Raw genomic sequence first — 10,966 nt, 5'->3', positions numbered from 1 at the left:
TGTCGACGCTGCAGCTGGGAGCCAGGGGGTCGGTCAGGCTTGTGCGTGGGTGAGTAACACATGCTGCAACATCCACATGCTGTTATCAGAGCACTAGTTCAAGCGATGCTAGGACATGTCAGTTTACCCAGGCTGGGAGACACATGCCCAGCTGCAGTGTGGACATGCCTTAGGTGTTTCCCTACCTATCTTGTCCTATCCAGCAGGTGGGCTTAGAGGCTGCCTAAGAAAACACCTGCTGCATAAAGACACAGCCAAGAAGGAGGAGTTGGTGATACCTGTGCCCCTATAGCTTAGTCTCACCCAGAATGTGGGATCTGGGTTCAAGTCTCCATTCTGCCTGATTCCCACCTGTCTTTTGGCCCATGGACCAGTCAAGTACTTTGTACAAAGTGGACCAGGAGAGATTGAGACACACACCCCAGCATACCCTCCTCTAGCCCAGTGTCTAGGGCACTCATCTGAGAAGAGGGAGACCTGGTTTCATGTCCCTGCTGTGAATCAGGCAGTATGGGGATTTGAACCCAGGTCGCCCACCTCCTGCATGAGTGCTCTAACCACAGACACGTGGACCACAGACATTGTCTCCTTCTCGGCTGTGTCTTATGAGGGGCCCGCTCTGTATTAAGTTTGATATAAATTAAGTTCGTTTGGTCTATCGTTCATGTGAATGAAATGTTGCAGCCCACTGCTTTGCCAGTCTTCCAACTGCCATCCCACACTGCTTTGCGGCTGTCCATTACTGACTTGAGGTTACCTGCATGCCCTACAACACTCTGGAGTCAAACTGACTGGATGTCCCCACCCTGTGTTTAAAAATTGGCAAGGAGCCAGACTTTGGCCGGTTGCACCTGAGTTCAACTATAACAGCATTGCTGCCATATTATTTCAGAAGCCTTAAACACACCTGCAGCAGCCGCCTGGAGCTGTGCCCAGACCCTGGCTCTCATCGACGTTTAGGGAGAAGCATTGGTGCAGGATGCTCTTTTGGCCGAACACTACAAGTGTGAACACTACTAAGCAGCTGCCCATGAGGGGTCACAACAGGGATGCTGATGGGAAGAATCTCAGAGAGGGTGAAAATAATCAGAAATATATTTAACAAAATGATGGCACAGCCTTTCCGTGGTTGATTTTTGTTCCTACTCCCGCAGCCACAGCACCTGCAGTGGCCAGACCCACAAGGACAAGGTCTTTTATCGACAGCTGAGCAGCTGGCTAACTTGAGGGAGAAGAAATGGAAAACAGGATGAAATGTTTGCAGACCTCACTGCAGATTCTTCCAAACCCTGAAAACAATGGAGAGGGTGAACTTGAGGTCAGAGGACGAAAAAGAAATGGAGCTATCCAGAGACGGTGTTGGAGTGGCCAGAGACAGCATTACCAAGGCACAGGCCAGAATGCTCTGCTGTATCACATGCTGTTAGCAGGCCCACAATCCAGTGCCCAAAACCAGGGCCCAGCCATGTTCTGCAGCCCCTGGACACCACAGAGTACTGGAAGCGCCAGCTACCTTCTGTACCCTGGCAGCAGAGATCCCAGAGGCCATTCCCCTACCCAGGCCCAGCTCAGGGCAGTGAAAACAGTTGCACCTGGAAGCCCAGCTCTCTTGAGCCATCTACTGCTCTTGACAAAAAATGGTCACTCACCTTCTTGTAACCGTTGTTCTTTGAGATGTGTTGTTCGTGTCCATTCCAATTAGGTGTGTGCACGCACATGCACGTTGGCAAGAAGATTTTTCCCTTAGCAGCATCCGTTGGGTCGGCCTGTGCACCCCCTGGAGTTGCACCTTCATGGCATCCGATATAGAGCCCTGCCGACCCTGCACCCCCTCAGTTCCTTCTTGCCGGCTTGTGACGGGGTTGGGACTCACCCCCTGGCGCCTCTTACTGGCTGTCTCGGGAATTAGCTCTGTCCAGTGGAGCGCCCCCTCCTGGTGGTGTCCCATCCGTTGTCTCGCCCTCGGTTGCGTGTGGACCCGCATCGCTCTCCGGCTTGCGGCGTCCTCTTCCGGACCACTGCCCTCCGGCAGTGCCCCTTAGTCCATCCACACCCCCTTCCGGGGTGGGTTAACAGGAGTCTTTGCACTGGCCTCAGCGGCCTGCCACAACCCCCAAGTCTAGCCCCTCTTACTTCAGGGGCAGGTTTCAGCCTGACTCAGCCACTGCTCCACGGCCCGGTGCAGCACAAGGGGGAAAGGGGGGGACCCAGGCCCACCCGCTACTCTGGGTCCCAACCCAGGGGACCCTCTAACGGCAGCCTCTCAGCCCTCCTTCTCTCCCCTTGCCTTCAGTCTTCCCTGGGTCACTTCCCCTCTGACCCCATTGCACCCTCTAGGCCCTTCTACTCAGGGCCGGCAGACTGGCAGGTATCAGGCTGAAGCTCCACTCTGCTTCCCTGAGCCTGCCCAGCACTGCGCTGTCCTGGGTGCTGGTCTCCTGCTCAGGAGACAGACCTTCCTCCCTGAAGGTCTGGGACAGACTGACTGCTCTCTCCCTGAGCAGCCTTTTTATAGGGCTGAGCCTGGCCCTGATTGGCTCCCAATAAGCCCTTCTCTTATTGGCTGCCAGGCTGCACAGGCACACTGGCCTGCTGCAGCCCCCTCTCACATGGGGGTGGGGCAGACACCCCACCACACGGCTGCTCCGACAGAGGGGTAGGAGGGTAGGTATTGGAATGGACATACACAACACATCTCAAAGAACAACAGTTACGAGGAGGTGAGTAACCGTTTTTTCTTCTTTGAGTGCCTGTTCATGTCCATTCCAATCAGGTGACTCCCAAGCCCACGTTCAGGTGGCGGGGTCGGAGTCTTGCACTGATTGGAGCACTGCTCGTACGAAGGCTGCATCATCTCTGGCCTCCTGAGTGATCGCATAATGCATGGTAAAAGTGTGGATGGAGGACAACATCGCCGCCCTGCTGTTTTCCTGAGTAGGGATCTGAGCCAGGAACGCTGTTGATGAAGCCTGCGCCCTGGTGGAGTGTGCAGTGCTCGGGGGTGCAGGAACCCCCGCCAGGTTGTAGCACTCGCGTATGCAGGACGTGATCCATGACGAGATGCGTTTTGAGGATACGGGTAGGTCCTTAATTCTGTCTGCCACCGCCACGAACAGCTGTACCGATTTTCTAAATGGCTTTTTGTTCTTTTGATGTAGAAAGCTAGCGCCCTGTGAACCTCTAGTGCGTGGAGCCTCTGTTCCCTGCCGCTAGAATACGGTTTAGGGTAGAAGACCGGGAGAAAGGTGTCCTGGTTGATGTGGAACTGCAACACAACCTTCGGGAGAAAAACAGGATGGGGCCTGAGCTGAACCTTGCCCTTATAGAACACGGTATGAGGGGGCTCTGATGTTAGGGCCCTGAGCTCAGACACTCTCCTGGCTGAGGTTATTGCTACCAGGAACGCCACCTTGTAAGACGTAGAGCAGGGTGCAAGTCGCTAACTGTTCAAATGGGGGTCCGTTGAGCCTAGAGAGCACCAGGTTGACGTCCCAGGCAGGGACAGGCGAATGGATGTACAGATATAGCCTGATGGTCAGCCGGTTCTTAAAAGGGCTCATTGGGTTAGCAAACGCAGAGCGGCTCTCCTCGCCCAGGTGAAAAGCTGAGATGGCGGCTAAGTGCACCCTTATTGACAATAACGAAAGCCCCTGCTGCTTCAGATGTAGGATGTAGTCCAGAATAAGCGGCACTGAAGCTACCATCGGGGGCGAATGGCACTGTGCCGACCAGGTTGAAAATCTCTTCCACTTGGAAAGGTACGTGGCTCTCATAGAGGGTTTTCTGCTGCCAAGGAGGACTTGTCTAACCTGGCCTGAACAGGAAAGCTCCATCGGGTTCGACCATGGAGCTTCCACGGCGTGAGGTGAAGCGATTCAAGGTTCGGATGTTGAAGACGACCGTGATCTTGTGACAGAAGGTCCGGGCAGAGTGGCAGAGTGATCAGGGCTTCTACGGACATGTTTAGGAGAGATCTGTACTAGTGCTGATGGGGCCAGGCTGGTGCTATCAATATGATCTGAGCTCATTCCCTCCGGATCTTGAGGAATAATTTGTGAACGAGCAGTATGGGAGGAAAGGTGTACAGGAGACAACCTCCCCATGGGAGTAGGAATGCATCTGCGCTGGAGCCTGGGCTGTGATTTTGGAAGGAGCAGAACTGCTGGCATTTCCTGTTGTATCGAGTGGTGAATAGGTCTATCTGGGGAAAGTCCCACCTCTGGAAGATGGAAATCGCAACGTCTGGGCGAAGGGACCACTCCTGGCCGTGAAATGACTGCTGAGGTGGTCTGCCAGCTCGTTCTGTACCCCGGGGAGGTACAACGCCTGCAGGTGTATTGAATGTTCTACACAGAAGTCCCACAGCATGAGGGCTTCCTGGCACAGGGGAGAGGAGCGTGCACTCCCCTGTTTGTTGATGTAGAATGTTGCCATGGTGTTGTCCATCGTGACTAACACACATTGTCCCGTTAAGTGTGCTTGGAAGGTCTGGCACACCAGGCGCACCGCTCTCAGCTCTCTAATGTTTATGTGGAGAGCCAGATCTGCGTGAGACCAGAGGTCTTGAGTCCTGAGATGTGCTCCCCAGACCAAGTATGATGCGTCCGTCACTAGCGTCAGAGACAGGTGTGGACTGGAGAATGGGATGCCGAACATACCTCCTGAGGTTTGAGCCACCACAGGAGGGAGTCGAGGATTAGGCGTGGCAGGTTCACTATCCTATCCAGGCTGTCCATGGTCGGACGGTACACTGACACAAGCCGTGACTGAAGGGGTTGAAGCCTGAGCCTGGCACACTCCACCACATAGGTACAGGCAGCCATGTGTCCGAGAAGCCTCAGGTAATTTCTTGCTGTGGTGGTGGGAAACTGTCCGAGGCCTCGAATGATATTGGTCAGGGCCTGAAACCTCGCTTGCGGTAGGTATGCCCTGGCATGGGTCGAGTCCAATATTGCCCCTATAAATTTTCTCCTCTGGATCGAGGACAGAGTGGATTTTGATTCATTTAGAAGAAGCCACAGGCTGTTGAAGGTGGCCCTGATGAGTCTGACCTGAGTTTCCACTTGGGTCTTGGAGCAGCCTTTGATCAGCCAGTCATCAAGGTAAGCATACACCTGTACCCGGTGCCTGTGCAGAAATGCAGCGACGACTGCCATGCACTTGGTGAAGACACAAGGTGCTACTGACGGACCGAACGGGAGGACTGTAAATTGGTAGCGCGTATTGTTCACCACAAACCTTAGGTACTTCCTGTGGGATTGGGCGATCGCATTATGAAAGTGCGCATCCTTCAAGTCGAGGGCGGCATACCAGTCTGCTGTATCCAATGAGGGAATGATGGAGGCCAGAGAGACCATGCGGAACATTGTAGGAGTATATGCTGACGATGGCCTGTTGATTGGATATACGGAGTTGCAGTCTCCCTGTGGAGTAAACTTTTCACCCGAAAAGGTCTAATTTTTTGGCGACCCTATTCTTGGGCAAAGGGCCTTGAAATCGTTGGCTCTCCCGCTGGTAAACGGCATCCACCACCAGGGAATCAGGCTGGGGGTGGGAATAGAGATGTTCATAGCCCTTGGAGGGCACAAAGTAATGGCACTCATTGCGCTTGGCTATAGGAGGCAGCGAGGCCAGGGTCTGCCAAAGGGTCTTGTTCATGTCCGTTATTGTTTTTATTAGCGGTAAGGCGATACGGGCAGGGCTGGAGAGAGCCAGGATGTCCACCATAGGGTCCGCATCATGCACAACTTCCTCTGCCTTAATGCCCAGACCCTGGGTGACCCGGCGCAGCAGCTGCTGTGACACTCTGGAGTCCCCCACAGCTGGGGCGACTGATGTGCCTGCTAGGGCCTCATCTGGTGAGGAGGAAGAGGAGACCACCGGGGTAGGTGGTTGCTCCCTACTGTCCCCACCTGAGGGATCTCTTGGCCCAGTGGGAAAAACAGAGGGCTGGCCTGGTCCCACAGGTCCCGCAAAAGGCATGGGTGTTGGTGCCGGCGTCAGACCCCGTACCGGTGCCAGCATCTGGTGCGACATGAGCACCGGGATTCCTGTGGGCACCATGGCAGCTGGCGCCAATGACAGAGGCAGTATCGGTGCCAGTGCCGAGGGTATATCTTGTGCCGAGGCTGCAGTAGGGGTGCCTGATACCTCTGGTGCTGAAGCGGTCGGATGCGGTGCCGCAGTCGGTGCTGGTGTGAGAACGGTGCCGCAGGTGCCAGCGTTAACACCTGAGGCACTGGCTCTGGTGCCAGCCATGGCGGGACGAACATCGCGAAGGCCACTGATGCTGCACCCGAGCGGGATCCCTGGCTCTGACCCTGGGCTTGATGGAAGGCCAACGGAGTCCAAAAAGGCCACTGCTGTGGATTTTGCCACTGAGGGGCCCACTGCAGCGGGTGGGACCGCCTAGGGTGCCGTGAGGAGGATCTTCTGCTCCTGCTATAGTCGGAGCAGTACGAGTCCGACTCCAACTCCGAGTAGGAGGACCAGGGAGGTGCTGCTCCTCTCAAGGTAGACCGTCGAGACTCAGGGAACCGACTACGCTCTCTGGATGGCAGAGCTGGCCAAGGCGATGGGGATCATGTGCCATCATCGCCGGCTTTCACTTAGAGATCACGGTGGGTCGAGATGAGACCTGCGGTGCCAGGACGCTCTCCTGTCTTGGTGGCAAGAATGGCGCTGTGAGCCTCAAGAGGTCCTGTGCCACCTCGAAAGCCTCAGGGTGGATGGGAGCGGTAGATGCTCCAATGGGTGCGGTGAGCGAGATGGGCCCAGACTCGACTGCCTTGCTTGGGCAGGAGTTAACGTGGCCCCACTTTGAGTCCCCGAGCCATGGCCCAACTGAAGTGCCACTGGTGGCTGGTCCCTGGGTTTTGCTGAGAGAGATCAACCTCTCTCTGACCTCTTTCTTCTGCGCCGGCGATTGGGACCAGTGCCCAAGGTTCAAAAGACCCCGAGAGGCTCCATGACAGTGCCTAGCTTCCCTGCCGGCATCTTTCTTCAGCATCGGGTCCTTTGAAGATGGCGCCGGAGCGCTCCTCACTGAAGACGACATGCCTGGGTCCAACTGAGGTCGGAGAGCTGCCTCCATAAGGAGGATTTTGAGATGCTGTTCCCTCTGCTTGATGGTTCTCGGTCGGAACCCCCAACAGATCTTGCAGCCGTCTTTCTGGTGACCCTCACCAAGGCAGCTTAAGCAGAAGGTGTGGGGGTCACTTTTCAGCATGCACTTAGCGCAGATTTGGCAAGTCTTAAAGCCCGGGGATCACAGCATTCCCTGGTAACAAATCGGGAAGGAAACAGGTGGGGGCAGAACCCCCCGTAACTAAAACTTATAAGGAAAACTACTAAACTAACTATACTAACTGGTGGAAACTAACTATGGACAGTGTATAGAGTACGGCTAATCCACTTGCCGAAGCAAAAGAAGAGAAAGGGCAGTTCCTGCTACCGTCACTGGTGGTAAGAAGGAACTGGGGGGGTGCAGGATCAGCAGGACTCTATACTGAACGCCCCATGAAGGCACGACTCCGGGGGTGCCCAGGTCAACCCTACGGTTGCTGTTAGGGAGGAAATCTTCCAGTTACTGTGCACGCGGCGCGCACACACCTGATTGGAATTGACATGAACAAGCACTCAAAGAAGAACTTGGAGTTCCAACACTCAACATCAGAAGACCCAAGAACAAGAAGAGGCAGCACTAAAGCATATACCCATCTGTGAATTGGGGCCCCTCTCCCCTCACTGTTGTGTTCTGCCCTCCACTGCACAGCTTTATTTCAGTGCAAGGATTATTTCTGGCTGTTATACAATAGACTGTTTAATAATAAAAACCATTAAAAATTCATTCATAAAGCTAGCAATGCATTTTTACATGGAAAATCTGTACATTTAGCATAAGTCACATATCAGGGCACAGACTAAAGATAAATGAGTGACACAACATGCCACTTCTACAACCCACGAAAGAGACTGCACTGCTCACAATCCAACCCCCCACCCAGAAACACGCATGCACACACACGCTCCCCGGGCTAGCGGCTGGATGTACAGCTGCAGACTTTCAGGCTTCTGGCTCAAAGTAAGAAAACTGGCATCCCTGCCAATATTTCCCTGGCTGTTTTTATTTTTTAGGGGTGCACTGCTGGCGCCTCAACCCACTGACCAAATCGCTGCAACTCAACCTCCCCTCCATTGCCAAGGTTTTCTCCCTTAGTCTCACAAATATTGTGCAAAATACAACACGCAGCTATAATCTCAGGCAAGTTTTTTTTCTGCAGCTTCCAGCCCATTCCGCAAACAGCGCCACCTTCCTTTCAGACGGCCAGTCACACACTCCACTGTCATTCTGTAACTATGAGGCAGTAGTTGAACAGTTCCTTCCTTCTGTCCAAGCAGCCCGTGAAAGGATTCATTAACCAGGGAGGCAGACGTGTCTCTGAGGATAACTAGAGCAATCTCCACCCCATTCATGTCCATAGTGATCCTGGGGCAAACTGTCTTTTATTCATTCAGGTCAACAGAGCCAAGTTGTGAAAGATCCTAGCATCGCGGACCCTTCCAGACCACCCAGCATTTATGTTTGTGGTCAGCCAGGCCTTGGAGCACCCACTGAGAAACACCACTTCTGTTTATAAATTCTGAGCCCTGATGGAGGGGCAAATAATAGGCACATAGGTCCCATCAATTGCTTCAATACAGTTTGGGAGCCCCCTATGAGCAAAGCTGTCAATAATCACCTGTGCATTCCCAAGATTCATAATCCAGTTCAACGGTACCTTCTGCATGGCACGACATACCTGCATGACAATGGCCCCAACAGTCGATTTCCCTATGTCAATTTGGTTGGCTACAGACTGGTAACATTTGGGGGTAGCCAGCTTCCAGATGGTAGTGGTGACCTGTTTCTCAATGGGGATGGGGCACTGCATGTTGGTATGCTGCCACTGCAGCTCCAGGGCTGGTTTAGCACATCTCAACAAAGATTGCCTTCGCCATCCTGAAATTCTCTCGCTACTGCTAGTCATCCCTAGTCTGCAGAACAACCCTCTCCCACCAATCAATACTGGTTTCCTAAGCCCAGAAACAATGATGCACGTGAAGTTGTTCCATGAACAGCTCCTATAGTTGCTTGGTTTCATTCTCATCCCACTTCCTCTGCTGCGGCTGGAGGACCTACTGCTGCTGCCACATCATATTCTCGGTGGTGTGGCGAGCAAAAGCCAAAACCCAAGTCACTAGTTTTGAAAACTAAAATACATCCCAAGCAGCCTCTGCATATTTGTGGTTGCCAGCATAGTGGTGCGAGCATTGGGTCCATGCTGGCTGATAGCAATTCAAAAACACTGTTAAACCACCAGATGGAGAGAGAGGAATCATGGGGTATAATTCCAAAGAAATCCCAAGTCCCACAATTCCACTGGCTTCCACTATGCATTCCACAATGCGCAGTGAGAGAGATCCCAGAATGCATGCTGCTCATAGCAAAGCAAAGGACCATGGGATACCCTCTGAGAATGCCACACATTTGTGTATACAATTAAATGAATTGAAGGCGGGCACCATCATTCCATTCACGCCCTATTAGTGAGGCTTGGTCTTTGCACATTAGTTAACATACATCAAAGAGCTGCAAGTCAAACCCCTCGTCCCCCACCCCAGGTAGACAAGCCCTAAAGTCTCCTCCTCATAAGTGAATTAAGGCCACTTTACCCCTGAATCAAAGCATCCGTGCAGGGGGAGGGGAGTTAACGTGCTTTAACGTGCATGCATTGACTTCACATCTGCAGTTGATTAACCTAACTTTCCTGCAGCTTGGTCCACACTTAAAAGTTAGGTTGAGGTAGCTATGTTGACCTACCCCCAATGTAAAGTCAGCTAAGTTGACGGAAGAATGCTTCCATCAACGTAGCTAATTTCATTCAGAGAGGTGGGTCCCTACACCAACGAAGAAACCCCTTCCATTGGTGTAGGCTGTGTCTACACTACAGGGCTATGCCAGCAGAACTAAACCGACATAGCTCTGCCAATCTAATCTCCAACGTGTAAATGCAGCCTCAATGTCCCACTATAGACATGCTACTACTTGGCTCTGGAGCTCACTCAGAGCCGTTAAAGAGATGTCTTTCAGGCCAAGTCAGGCAACATCCTAGGTAGGGGATGAGTACTGTGCTTATGAGTTGCTGACACAGAGTGTTTCTAGGGACAGCTGACAGCTTGTGCTGCATCTGTCTCTACAACTGCTACTGACATTGCAGAGTCAGCAATCCCAGCCTCTTCCTTTTAGCACTGGATATGAAAGGAAAGATCAGATGAGGGAGGAGAGGGCGTTAAGGGAAACATTTACTTATCTGCATCCCTTATCCATCTTTTCCTCTTTATTATGGTTTGCTTTATCTTTGTTTCCAACAGTTCACCCTTTTCCCTTTGTTATTATTTACAGCAGTGTCATTAATGGGCCTAAATCAACGATCAGATCCCCACTGCGCTAGCCAGTAATTTTGCACTGCTTTGATCCAAACAAGACAGCTAAACTGGTTGTTGATGCCTCACTAAAGGCACTAACCACTGCTGGTGCTTCAATTGTCTGTGTTTCTCATAGCTGGGCATGAAAGATTATGGCTGTTAATTTGAGTTCCAAAGAGACCATATATCCATAGAAGCCACTCTGTAAAAAGCTTGTGATTCGAGCTTCTCTCAGAACACACAAACAGTTATTGAGATTACAAAGGTACCAGTTACCCTAAGCCAGGCGCTGAACAAAACCTTAGTCATGGCAGATGTACGATCTAGTGTGTATTAACCAGACGCTGAGGGTAGCATGGAAAATGGAGAAGCAACGGCCACACACTTACTGATCACCTACCAATCTCTACTGAGAAAGCAGATCTATAAGTTGTCAAAAGTGTAACACTTGAGCAATGGAGTAAAGCCAGGAGAAGTCTCCTCCCCAGTATATTGTCAC

Source organism: Terrapene carolina, unplaced genomic scaffold, assembly GCF_002925995.2.
Source record: "Terrapene carolina triunguis isolate 2854851 unplaced genomic scaffold, T_m_triunguis-2.0 Scaffold35098, whole genome shotgun sequence".
NCBI classification, from domain to species: domain Eukaryota; kingdom Metazoa; phylum Chordata; order Testudines; family Emydidae; genus Terrapene; species Terrapene triunguis.
Note: the sequence above shows the minus strand (reverse complement) of the source record.